This window comes from Gavialis gangeticus, unplaced genomic scaffold (genome assembly GCF_001723915.1).
Source record: "Gavialis gangeticus isolate Ggan-Ray unplaced genomic scaffold, GavGan_comp1, whole genome shotgun sequence".
Lineage (NCBI taxonomy): Eukaryota > Metazoa > Chordata > Crocodylia > Gavialidae > Gavialis > Gavialis gangeticus.
The window spans coordinates 17,982,358-17,990,687 of NW_017728996.1; the positions used below are offsets into that span (position 1 = coordinate 17,982,358).

The 8,330-nt window shown below is 48.8% G+C and overlaps 1 long non-coding RNA gene across 1 annotated transcript in view; it reads left to right on the forward strand.

The window, feature by feature from the left end:
* LOC109288516 overlaps window positions 1-7,283 on the forward strand; it is a 65,465-nt gene extending 58,182 nt beyond the window's left edge. Inside the window, exon 4 of the long non-coding RNA XR_002095173.1 lies at window positions 6,986-7,283. This is a non-coding gene — a long non-coding RNA (uncharacterized LOC109288516). The remainder of the gene's footprint in view (window positions 1-6,985) is intronic.
* Window positions 7,284-8,330: the final 1,047 nt, after the last annotated feature.

Here is an 8,330-nt window from a genome sequence, read left to right on the forward strand (position 1 = left end):
AGCGGTGTTGTGCCACCTAGCCTTACCTGAATGAAAGAGCCACCCTTGGTGTTTTGGGGGTGCTAGTTTTTTTTGTTGTATTGCCTGCCTGTCTCCCCATCAACAGCCAGGCCACACTATGACACTTTGTGGGGGATGTGTAAAAAAACTAATAAGGTAAACACAGGATTATAATCTGTGTGACCCCAGATCAGTCAAGAGAATGCAGGTCAAGTTGTATGTATATTTGCAAGGGGCTGTCATCTCAGAGGTCTCTTAAAACTCATTTCTGCATCTAGGGAAAACATTAGAGTTTAAGCTTGGAAGGAAAAGATGGGTCTCCTCCTTTAAGCTGCTTCTGTCAATGTTTAGCACATAGAACAAGTTGAAGTACAGTTAAAGTATAGAGGAAATCCAAGAGTCCTAGTGATTAAAAACAGGGACCAGAACCCCTGGGATCTAATGTCTCCTCTAATACTGGTTCACTGAGATAAATGTAAGTCTAGTACAAGTAATGCAACTCCATCAAAGTGAATAGCCCCACTTTCTGACCCTCTTGTACTCACTCTGTGCCTCAGTTTCTCCAAGTCTACCATAATACTGATCTTTGTACAGTACCGTCAACTTCTTAGATTACTTTAGATTACTACATCAGTGCAAAGATTTTTTTGGCAGCATATGAGCTAGGAGATATGGATGGGATCAGTTGGAGGATCTACAGAATCTTTGTAGTACACAGTTGATAATAGTGTAATAAAGAGAGGGTATGGATGGGTGCCTGACCTGCCCAGGAAGAGCCTGCTGGTTGTTTTGCTGGTTTGTGAAACAACAAAGTGAATCCTTTATGGAAAATGCTTCTTGTTGGCTTCCTGGGCCTTTAAGTGAAGGGGAAAACAATGTGGAAGGGGTTAAAGGAAGGATTCATTTTTGGGGGATGGGATGGGAGTTTCCTGACAGGATGCACAGAAGAGGGAGCTAGAAGGGCTGTGGCACTGCTGAGTTTGGAGAGCTCTGTAAGCATGTGTGGAGGCACTGAAAAGGCGATATAGCTAAGGGATGCAACCAGGGACAGTGTGTGTCACTGGGACTTGGAGGCATTGAATGCAGCCAGGGTGGTTAGCCTTGTTAGTCTGAAGTCAGGCAGGAGGCAGGGAAGGGTGCCACTACAGAGACTGATTGGTTCGGAGGCATGCGCTTTCATTGGCAACCACCTAGCATCTGACCAAATAGCCTGTTGCTTATGGAAGCTTATGCCTTGCTGAACCAGTTGGTCTCTAAAGATGCAATCCTGCTCTGCCTTCTGCCAGTGAAACAGCTGGATGTCTCATGAGGGAGATGGGTGAAATGAAGTTAGTTAAAACACCTGTGATTGAGGACAAAGATGGGAAACAGGAACTATCCAAAAGTAAAGAAATGGTTGTGCTATGAGGGGCCCACAGGCCAGTGAGCAATGAGCACTTAGGGCCTGGTCTGTGAAGGGAACTCAGGAAAAAGACAGAGCATGTGAGGCTCAAGCCACTGGGTAGAGAGAGGATGGGAGAGATGGAGGCAGAGGAACGAGATGAATGATTTGTATTGCTGGTGAATGAAAAAGAAATTGGCAGAGAACCTCTTGGAGATGGTGAAGGGAGATTTTCAGAGCTGGAAAAGTGATGCTTAAAGAGCTGAATGGTTGGCTCCAGAGGCCAGTAGAGTCCAGAGGTCAGGAATGGATGCCAGATTCCCAGGAGAAGAAAACCCGGAGGAGGTAGGATCATACCAGGAAATAAGATTCTCTGTAGGTTCACAGGGGTCCCCTGAAGATCCCAAGGGAGAAGGCAGAGAGGGGAAGAGCCCATGACAGAAGTATTCAAAACTCCTTGTGAAATAACAGGGGGACAAATCCGGAGGCAGAGGGCTGAACAGATTCCAGTAGGAAGGGATGATTCACCTGCTGCTTAGCTGCATCCAGCTGTGGGATGGAAATAGCAATCATTCTCCACCAGCAGCATAACACAGTGACTTTGCAGGTGGGTCATGATAAATTACTTTTCCAGATCAATTTAAGTAGGCAAAATGCAATCTCCTTCACTGGAATTTGGCCCAGGCACTTTGCTACCACAGCTGACTGGAGACTTCCTTTTCCCTATCTGAAAGGCTGCACAATCCTCAGCCCAGAGTCAGAGGCCCTTGGGCGGTGCTGACTCAACTGGACCACCTGCTCCATGAGCACTAGCAATGCTTGCAGCACCTGAGAGGTCTCCCATCCATGTGTCAGATAGTTCTGGTTCTGGTGACAGCCACAGGGGAACTGCTGTACAGCAAAGCCATGATGGTGGGTGGACTGGGGCAAGCCTAGTGCACCATTCATACCTACAGGGCTCTGTGACAATTTAGTAGCCTTGCTGTGGTTGCTGTAACCAGGTTTCCATCACCAGGTACACATGTCTATCTCTCACAACTGATTACAAAGAAGAAACCTGACAGAAGTACACCTGCTTATATGACACTCATCAGCACAGAGTCCAAGATTCAGAGGATCCCTCATGAAGTAGGAAATGCCCTTGTCCCCATTTCACAGCAGAGGCTCTGGTTGGTACAAGTCTGAGTCTCCTGAATGCCAGCTCAATGTCTTAACCACTTCCCAAGGTCATCCATATTTTCAAATCTAACCTGGCAGGGCCAGGTTAGGAGAACACATTGACCTTAGCTTGGCTGTTATTAAGTCCATAGCACCTAACTAAAGCTTGGACAAAGCACTGCAATGGCTGCAAAGCTTCATGCAAGACGAATCCACGCACCAGCATGGTGAGAGGGAGGGTGCATAGGTTGGTGATAACGGGTGCCCAGCATTTGATGGGTTAACAGGGTCTCCAGCTAGTTTCTCCAAGCCAGCTCCCCTCCTCCTCTTTGCTTCTGTATGCAGCAGACAGGGCCTCAGCCTAGGTTCCTGCACTGAGCTGTTGCCAGGGGAGCAGTTAGGCAAGTCTGAGCTATGCAGGGAAAAGGCCTGGCCTGTCAAAGTGTCTGAGATGAACCATAGCCCAGTCCCCCTGCAGCTGGGCTCAGGCATGCCTCAGCCCTTGTTTGGAGCCTGGGAATGGCGAAGCCCAGTGAGGTTCAAGGGCAAACTTGCTATTCATTAGTCAGGGGTCCTTGACGTTCCCACTCTCTGTCTCCCTTCTTCTTCTTCTTTCTTTCTCTCCCTCTTTTGACACATTCCCGGGTGCTTTTGGTGCAAACTCCCCTCCTCCTCCTTGCCCTTGCAAAACCCTCTGCATAAACTTCCCCGGGAGACAAGGCAGGAAGGGGGACAATGACTGCATGAAGGCTATTCAGACAGGAGGCCCTATTAGCCTGGCTTCGGCCCATGGGATGTCCTTCCTCCCCAGCATCTCCAACCTCTCAGTCCTGGGTCCCTTTCTATTCCTCAGTGCGTATGTCAGGGACAGCGTAGGCACTCGCTGCATTGGGATCTCAGATTGCCAATGTTCTTAGTATCTTGATATTTGCAGGAAATTGTAATTTGAGATAAGAAAATGTCAGCTGCATTTCCCTACCTCCAATAGCCCAAAGCACAGAAAAGAAGGTTCCCGCTTATAAAATGTAAATGATTGCCTGGCTGCATTAGCACAGGATGAGTGAAAGACCTAGGCAGTGTCCTGATTTATATATAACACACACACAAACTCACATCCATGTGCACAGATGCACGCGCACACATGTACACGCACACACACCTCTAGTGCAGAAGATAAAACATGCTGTGTAGGCATAACACTCTTGGCCTCCCTTCCTACTCTACTGAATGGAATATTTCATAGCTCTTAGAATCTGAAGCTCCCTTGTAATTATCCAAGGCAAACAGCACGTGTTATTAGTTTAAAATGATTTTTCCCTCCCCAGGCCCCTGGAGCAGAATGGAGGTGTAATTGTGCTAAGGAGTTAGCAGGGGAGAACACAGCTTTTGGTCACATTCAAGTTGGAGGTCTTGAGCCAGGGAGGGAGTATGAAAGGCTCTTATTTGCATAAGCAGCATGTGTCTGTACAGAAAGAAAGATATCAGGGGCTTGCAAAATTCAATCGAGACTGGAAGGAAAATAAGGGGAAGGAGGGGAAGCTGAAAAAAAATTGACAGTGAAAAGGGTTTTGCTAAGTAACACCCTGGAGAGATTAAATTGTCCAGAAAGTTTCTCCCTATGAGTCTATGAAATGGTCGATGGGGTGAGGCGAGGAGGAGGGGCAGAGTCCCTCCTTCCAAAGGGCATGAATAGGAAATTAGCAGAGGGAAGGAATCTGCTTAGGCAGAAAAGCCCCTCATGTATGTGTTATTGTGGTTCATTTTCTGGTCCTCTCCCCCCTCAAGTGCTACCTGTGCTGCTGCCAGAGCCTCCTGAGCACGGGGTGAGGGGTGGGAGAGATTTTTTAAAGACCCACAAAAGCTTAGCAGAACACTGAGCTGATTTTCTAGAAAAAATGAAAATAATGAGACAAAGTCCCTGCCCTATCCCCGTGGCTCAGGCCAAGGCAGAGAGTGGACAATTTGTTGCAATTATTTACTTTTTAGTTTATGTAAAGGACAAAACCCACAAAGTTATTTTTCATCCTCGCTAAGGGCCCAATCCAAAGTCCTTGGAAGAGCATGGACAATCTGCCCAGCTTGGGATCAGTCCCTACTGGGCTGCTGTGTTTCCCAACACTGACTGATCAGAGTCTCAGGCCAATGTAGGAATGATATTGTAGCGTTTCCTATTCATGGGTTCCATATAAAGAGAGACAGAGGTCTATGGCTGTGCACCAGGCAGGACCAGTATTTGCAACAGAGTCTGGCTTTTCTGAAGCCCTCTGGAAAAGGTGGATCACGTTCACACCTGTCCAGTCCTCCCCATGCCCCTCCCCTCCCCTCCCCTGCCTCAAGTTTTCATCATATGCACAAAGGTGCAAACTTCCCCAAGGGAGCCGAAAGCTGAGCTGCTTTCAGAGCAAACACATCTTATTCCAATGTCCCTCTGCTTGCATAGGAGATGTGCCCTCCTCAGGCAGTAGCAAGCCCAGGCAGACTACAGGATGGAGGGGAGGGAGGCCACTGATCATCAGCAGTGCTGCTTCTCCCGCACTTTCAAACCTAGAGAGGTTATCTGGGAAACCCGCTAAGATACGTGCTTCTTTTTCCTTCTCCCTTTGAAAGTGACCTCTCTAGGTAGCTATTCAGTTATTCAGAAATCTTCATCTGCGTCTGGGTTCACAGGATGAAAATCCAGGAGGTGGGAGAGTGAGCAAAGCAGAAATTGCTGCTTAGTAAGACCTACAAGAAACTAAATGAGCAACAGAGTGTGATCCAAATGGAGATCAGCAGGGGGCCATCACCATGGGCAGAGGGAGCCATACTGCCCATGGCAGGAGCAGGAAAAGAGATCTAGCTGAATTGGGCAGGTAGGGCCCGATCCTTAGCCATGGAAGCCTGCAGAGAGTCCCACTGATTCTGGCAGATTTTGGATCAGGATGGGATACTTGCACTAAGAGAAAGTCAGGCCAAATGCAGTTGGAGGTAACAGGTGCTGTCCAGCGACTTCACTGGCCCTGCATCTCCTGGCATTTCACTTCTGCTCACATCTCTTCCATGACCTCCCTTCTCCAGAGTAGAACCAGGCCAATACAGAAAGCCTCCCACTGACAGAGAGGCCATCAAGTTTTAAAATGAATTTGCTTGAAGCATAATTTAATCCTTTTCTCTTCACTTTATAGGCCTGATCCAGAGCAAGGAGCCTTTCCATTGACTCTAGGGGCTTTGGATCACATTTCTAAAGACTATTCTAGCAAAGACATTTAGGATAGAAATGCTCCGGGAGATTTTTTAAGTATTTTTTAAGTATTAGAGAACCTCCCAGAAAATCAGACTGTATTCACAAATGCTGATATTCACATGATTCAAGCCCTTACACTCAATGATCCAATCATGGGACAGAGACATAAACATGTGACATACAACCAATCAAACACTGACTACTCTGTAGGGACTTCTCAGAAAGCTACAGAGCAAAAATTATTCGTTGAAATTATTTTACTAATAATGTTGAGTAGAAGATCAGGGTTCTTAGGACAATGTGATGTGTTTAGGGGGAAATGAAATCATCCAAATGATGGTTCATTATGAATGATGAATTATCTACCTGGGAGCTGGAGCAAGCCCACCATGTGCACAGCCAGTGGATGTGAATTAACCAGGGAAATAAACAGGGGAAGGCAAAGGCAAAGGACTGGATCTGTGTCCATTCCAGTAGAGAAGTGCTGGGGACTGGGGAAAATGTAGAGAAAGAAAAAGGCAAAAACTAAGGGGAAGAAGTGTGAAAAACCACAAGAAAGAAAGGGGAAGAGAGATGAGATTACTCTGCCTTTGAGCAGCTTTGGCTCGGCCTAAATAGCTCAATATCACTTTCTACAGACAGGCCTGCCACAGACAAGGGCTTTGAGACCAGGGAAAGTTAACATAGAGATTAAAACATCAGAGGGCTGTTTCTTTAGTGGCTCTGACATGCGGAGTAATCCCGTGCCCCAAAGCCTTCGAAGGAAGGGCATAGAGTAACGCCTCCCACTGGCTGGCCATATGCAGGACCTCTGGTCTCCAAGCAGCTCAGCTCCTCTCGGGAAGAGGCTGGGAGGTTTACCAGGAAGGCACGGAAGAAAGAGTCACACGGAAGGAAGGGAACCAAGTGTTTCAGTGGCACAGGGGCCTTGTCAGTCACAGAGAGGGATTATATCCTGCCACAGGCAAGGAGCAGCAGCACTGGGTTGAACCTCCGGGGATGCTGGGCATGTTGGAGGATGGGGCTCCTGTCTGGTAAGTGTGGGGTGGGTGGGGGTTGTTCCTGCGACAAGGGAATGCTTCCATGAAATACGCCCCGTGAGCGGGCACTGGCATTATCCATGGCACCAGTGCGTTCCTGGGTCGCTGCCGTGATTCTGGGCGTGATTCTTTCATTGGAGTGGGCAGTAACAGCTGGGCCTTTGTTTGTGTCTTTTTTTGTAGATTCCTGTCACCGGAGACGGTAAAGAACATGGGACGCATTGATTTCACCAGAGCCGAAACTGCGCTTTGCATCTGTCAATTTACCAGCAACTCACCCCTTGCTAACAGCTCCAAAAAGAGGCTGCTTTCCACAACGGGCCTCGAGGGCTTCTGGATTGTGTGTGCAACCCTTGTGGGTTTTGGAGGGTGAGGGCTGGGGGCCAGCGAGCACCTTGGTTGTGCATGTGTTGCAGGAGGTCTTTCTTGGGAGCCTTTTGTGCCTGCCTACCTTTCCTGCTGCTTTCACAGAACCCCCTGGCAGGGTAATTATTATTATTGAGACAACATCCTTGGACTCTATGTGGATCTGATTTATTTTGATCTGTTGGACTGAGCCATAGCAGGTTTGCTAATTAATGCAGGAGCCAATGCTACCTTCTGCCTAGGTTTTTAAACTCTCTCTAGTCACAAGATTCCTCCTCTTGGCAGAATAAGCTGCACATGAAATGTATGAAGTGGCAAGCATCGTGGGCACGCTGTATGTTGAGGAAAAGACCTCATACCCCCTAGGTTACTTTGTTTTGAAAATAGATGTATTCACCACAAGCTGGTTGTTTCGATGTAGGCAGACACCCCAGCTCCTGTACAGCCGCCTTGGTATCAAAAAGGCCTTTATGCCTGTAAGAGAAACGTAGCAGCTGGAATTCCCTCCCTTCAAGTGTTTCAAGCAAAACTGTTAAAATAAAGGCTTCCCTAACCACCATGAGCTGTGTGTTTGGTCCCTTCTAGCAACAGGGTGAGTATGGGCAGTAGAGCTATGGTTCTTGTAAATAAAATAAGGCATAAAAATGAATTGAGGGTGGGAGCAGCAGATTATGAGGCCTCCGGTCCCTGGCTTGTACAAGGTAGGGGGAAATGAGGCAAGGCCTCTCCCCTCTCCCAGCCAGCCCTGACTTACGGCAGCTGAATGATCTTTCCCAGGCTGAGCCTGCTCCGCAGGGCTGCTGAACCCGGCAGGGACAGGCTGGGCCAGACGCTATAATGAATACTCGCCGAGATGATTTGCGGCCTGCAGGGCCTGGCTCGCCCCATTGTGCCCTGATTCCATGCCTGCTCCCTCCACAATGCCGGAGGTGACTGATTTCCCAGCCGAAACCCGCAAGCCAGACAATGGGGCAACCCGCATTGTCTCCGCCGGCGCGGGCAGGGCCTGGCTCCCAGCACGGCCAAGTTCAAGGCTGGGCGGGGGCCGCGTTGGGAAGAGATGCTAATGCGGGCTGTGCCGGGGCCCGCGCGCAGCCGGGAGGGGATGCGGCCCTCTCGCTGCGCCCTGCGGGTGCGGCCGGGCCGGGTTGCGGGACGCGGA